The sequence below is a fragment of the Triplophysa dalaica genome, chromosome 4 (assembly GCF_015846415.1).
Source record: "Triplophysa dalaica isolate WHDGS20190420 chromosome 4, ASM1584641v1, whole genome shotgun sequence".
NCBI classification, from domain to species: domain Eukaryota; kingdom Metazoa; phylum Chordata; class Actinopteri; order Cypriniformes; family Nemacheilidae; genus Triplophysa; species Triplophysa dalaica.
In genome coordinates this window covers 9801830-9807123 of record NC_079545.1, presented here as the reverse complement: position 1 = coordinate 9807123, position 5294 = coordinate 9801830, and the positions used below count along the sequence as shown (strand labels likewise).

General features: G+C 37.4%; 1 long non-coding RNA gene across 1 annotated transcript; it reads left to right on the top strand.

Annotated features, from left to right (window-relative positions):
• Nucleotides 1-179: 179 nt before the first annotated feature.
• Nucleotides 180-2943, top strand: LOC130418977 (uncharacterized). Its single transcript, XR_008906454.1, has 4 exons — nt 180-585; nt 818-1034; nt 1177-2434; nt 2614-2943. It is a non-coding gene; the product is annotated as an uncharacterized LOC130418977 (long non-coding RNA).
• The last annotated feature ends 2351 nt before the right edge of the window (nt 2944-5294 follow it).

Sequence of the window (5294 nt, the reverse complement as noted above, 5' to 3'; positions counted from 1 at the left end):
GCTTGATCTCCACAAACCTTACTGAGCAACTTACTCACGTCACGTCACGTCACGTCACGTCACGTCACGTCACGTCACGTCACGTCACGTCACGTCACGTCACGTCACGTCACGTCACGTCACGTCACGTCACGTCACGTCACGTCACGTCACGTCACGTCACGTCACGTCACGTCACGTCACGTCACGTCTTCCTCCTAGACTCCGAAGGCTGAAGGACGGACTGGATGACCAGATTCATATTGCCGGCTATAGTGCGGTCCCGGATATTCCCTTGGGCGTACATGTGTACGAGGCTCCGAGAACGACTACCACTTTTCCCCTACCCGGAGATCACCAGCACCTTCGACCGGCACCATCTTGGTGCATTCCCCTGTCTCGTTTGGAACCTTCAATAAAAGTACCCTCCGGGGCCGTTTATTGTACCTGTTGTGTCCGTGTCGTTGTTCTCCCCGTGAAAATATATATCCTGTGTTTTGGTTTATATGATGCTGGATTCTTCAAACTGTTTTCTTCATCTCAACAGATCAACAAAACATGGAGTGAAAGACAAAAGAAAAATGGAGGAATCTGATTTAATGACAGGTGAGTGTTGTTTAAAGTTCTGCTTTGTCTACTAAACATCAGGACAGATGGTTGGTAGGTAGGTAGGTAGGTAGGTCGGTCGGTCAAAGCCTACCAAAAATTTGTATACTAGAAAATCAAGAATCACAAAAGCATCAATTAGAAAAAGCATAAAAAACACACACTGTGAAAACGATGTCTGTATTCATTTGCTAATTTGTATTTACTTATTTCGTGGCCATTCATGTTTCAGGTGGAGTCAAACTGTTCTACATGTTGACTGGAAAAACAAATAACTCTCATAAAAGTTTTGTTGACTCTCTGATGAACCAAGTGGAAGATCTGAGAGAAGTTCCTACGGTGGATGAGAGTGAAATTGTTTTGGTTTTCTGTCCTATTGTTTATCGAGCTGGAACTGATATTGAAGCAGCACTGAAAGTATTTACAGAAGATATTTGATGACTCCACAGGTGATTTATTGATTATATTAAATCAAACATTAGCGCAAGAAAAAAAACAATACTGTACATTTGTTAATTCTTAAATATTAGATGAGGATACACAAGTCTTAGAAAATCAGACATATTTTCCTTAAATATGTTTTTTTAACAGCTTCTATGATGAAAGTTCTAGTGGTGCTACATCACACGTTTGACACAGAGAAAACTGTACCAGACAGCAGCAGATGTGTCAACAGGACAGATATACTGACAGTGGACTGTCTGTTCTATGAAGACACAGGATTACTAAAGTGTCAGAAAAATGATGATGCAATCGACAAAGTTGTGAACTGGTTAATACAGCAGGTATTTACAATAATGCTCTAAATATTTTTAAAAGGTTGCACTAAAATGTACTGTATCATTTAAAAACAACAGGTCACTGTTTTCTCAGAAATTTCAACTTGTTCTCCACAGGGGGAGACAGAGGGAGTTAAAGTTTGTCCATGTCAAAGTATGTTACTTTTTTCTCAATAATCTGTAAAATTTAAGCACAGTTAAGCCATTTATCATTTTTTCCTTAAGGTAATGATATATAGGATCTCTGTGTTTTCTCTGCTGTACCATTTATTGATCAGTGCCACAAATTTTCAAACTGTATTATTTGAAACAGACAAGTCATATTTCAGCAGAGCATAACATTGGCCAGATTTTACAAAGGTAAACACACTTGCTTAATACTGAAATCTATTATGTAGGTATATTATAGAAAAAAAGGTTTTGTAAGTTCAGAGTTTGGGTTAAGAAGTGATGTGAATAGTGTAAGGATATGACTTACTGTAAATCGTCAAAAATATAAAATTGCAATTCTGTGTCGCTAGCAATGTATTATGTGTTTCTAAACGGATGATGTTGGGACTCCTGGTGTTCTAATATGTATTTACAGTATTACAAGTATTTGAAATTGTCATGGTAATGTTTTGTTCTTTTTTGGTTTTATTTAAGTTTCATTATGTTCCTTAGGTTATCTGTTCGTTGCTTAATTTGATTCCATTAGAAGTTATTCCTAATATGTTATTCAGCCCCTCCTCTGTTTCCTTGATGCCCTTTTATAATTAATTTTCCTTCTACATACTGTACGTCCGATGTCTGTTCTGGTTTTGTTTTGGTCAGTGTGCCTGCTTTGTTTTTCCAGCGTTCCTGTGTTTCTTTAGTCAAAAATAGATTTTAGGATTATCGTTCTTCCTTTTCTTGGGGATTATACACACAGCTGTTACAGAAACAAACTTCATACAGATTTGTGTTGCTTGGCAGAAGAAACACTGAGTTCCTGCAATGGCCGAGTAAACAAAAGTGTCACGTATCTCAGTTGTTAAAATGACGCCGTAATTTTTCTCCACAGTGGATGAAACCAGAATCTTCAAGGGGTAGTAAGTTAAAAATTTGTTGAATAATAATTGTATATCCATTCTGTAATGAATGACTTTTATTAGAAATAGTTTTAAAAAAGTTTAAGTTCAAGTTCAATTTAGTTTAAGTTCAATAAATAATAGGCGTTTAAATGTAATGATGTCATGTACTAAAGTGTTTAACGCTGTGCTTTGTACAGATCATTAAGGATGGTTGTACAGAACAACATGGAGGTTTAGGAATAATCTTTTGTTACACCATCATTCAGAAGATCCTGTGACTGACAGCTATGTAAATCAACTCACTCTACAGCTGAGATCAACATTAGTCAACACATATTAGCTGCTTGTTGTGATTCACACATGCCAAGTACTGATATCTACTATGAGCCTGTTCTTACCAACCACAGCACCTTATTGTGTACATGTGATTTAATTGGTTGTGGTGCAAAAGGTTGTGGGTTCAAGTCCCAGGGAACACACACAGCCTAATCGAAAAATGTATAAATTGAATGTACTGAAATTAAGGATAAAAGTGTCTGTCAAATGTTTAAATAAAAAAAGTGCTAAAATTGTCAAAGGTATTTTGTTGAATTATTTCTCAAGTGTTTATACTTGAAGTAGTCTATTCATTGAGCCTACAAAACAAATGGCTGCATATTTTATGTCTTTCTGGTGACTATGCAGCCTGGTCTCATAATCAAAACGTACAAACTCATACGTGAAGTGCAATTGTACAATTCGTTAATATTTGCATGCAATGTTGACTATGGTACAGTACATGTCATTCTTTAGCTTTAAAGGGAAAAAATATTGTTAATTTTTATTGTAAAATAAACAGAAATGTTTAAATAAAATTAGAATATATAGAAATAAATTATTTAAATATATCAAACAACTGATACTCTTAATTTGATTCAGCAAATTAAAGGGATCAACAAAAATGAAAATTCTGTCATCATTTACACACCTTCAGGTTGTTTTACCTGTATTTTACTTTTTGCACTGCATTAAATTACATTTTAGCATTAATGGAAATGTCCGTACATCTCCGGACGTGCAAAACCGGTTCACGATATAAACGTCTGACTAGGACTCCATATGTACGTCTGCGGACCTGCAAAACCGGTTCAAGATATATACGTCTGACTAGGACTCAATATGGACGTTTGTGGACGTGCAAAACTGGATAACCATCTGAACGTCCGATAAGAACTCTTTTTGGATGTCTGTGGACGTGCAAAACCGGTTCAAGATATATACGTCTGACTAGGACTCCATATGGACGTTTGTGGACGTGCAAAACTGGATAACCATCTGAACATCCGATAAGAACTCTTTTTGGATGTCTGTGGACGTGCAAGCCGGTTCAAAATATATACGTCTGACTAGGACTCCATATGGACGTTTGTGGACGTGCAAAACTGGATAACCATCTGAACGTCCGATAAGAACTCTTTTTGGATGTCTGTGGACGTGCAAAACCGGTTCAAGATATATACGTCTGACAAGGACTCCATATGGACGTTTGTGGACGTGTAAAACTGGATAACCATCTGAACGTCCGATAAGAACTCTTTTTGGATGTCTGTGGACGTGCAAACCCGGTTCAAGATATATACGTCTGACTAGGACTCCATATGGACGTCTGCGGACGTGCAAAACTGGTTCACCATCTAATCGTCCAATAAGAACCCTTTTGGGACGTCTGTGGACGTGCAAAACTGGATAACCATCTGAACGTCCGACTAGGACTCCATATGAACGTCTGTGGACGTGCCAAACTGGTTCACCATCTGAACGTCCGATTAGAACCCTTTTTGGACATCTGTGGACATGCAAAACTGGTTAACCATCTGAACGTCTGACTAGGACTCCATATGGATGTCTGTGGACGTGCAAAACTGGTTCACCATCTGAACGTCTAATTAGGACACTATATAGACGTCTGTCAACAGAGGACGTATGTTTCATGGGTATCACAAAGTATTCAAAAAGCAGTAGATGAAGTTGAGGTGTTGGCAAATAATTGGAGCTTTAGATTATCTGTGGCTAAAACTCAGGTTATATGTTTTACTAAAAGGAAAAAAGTTCCAGAGTTAGTTAAAGTTATATAAGCAGGAACTGGAGCAAGTTTCAGCAGTCAAATATATCGGTGTATGGATGGAATCTAGGCTGACATTTGCTATACATGCTAAAATCAAGAAATGTAAAATAGGAGTAAATATTTTAAGATGTTTATCTGGGGTTGAATGGGGAGCTTGTAGATTATCGCTGAAAAGAATATAAAACACATTAATCAGATCAAGTTTGGATTATGGAAGTGTAATTTACGGATTTGCAGCCGAGACCATACTCAAAAAGATTGAAGCAATACAAAACCAAGCTCTGAGAATATGCTGTGGTGCGTTCAGAACATCTCCCATAGCAGCTCTTCAGGTAGAAGTTGGTGAAACACCTTTAAAACTTCCTAGGAAAAAAATCAGATTGAATTATTGGGTTAATATTAAAGGTCATAAAGAGAGTCATCCAGTGAAGGGAGTAATAGAAGAATGCTGGGAACATGGGAACAATAACATTAAAAGTTTGGGATGGATTATTAACAGAGAAGCACAAGAAGCTGGTATTGCAGACTGGGACGTGAGTCCAAATGTGATATTACCAAGGATACCACCATGGATATATCCAATGGCAAAAATTGACTAACAAATTCAGATGAAAATTAAGAATGAGAGAGATACCCCAAAGAATATTATCGCACAGCAATAGATTAGACTTATTCATCATGGTTACATATATATACTGATGGTTCTAAGGATCCTATCTCTGGGAGAACGGCAGCTGCTGTATATATTCCCAAGTTTCAAACAAGTATTAAATA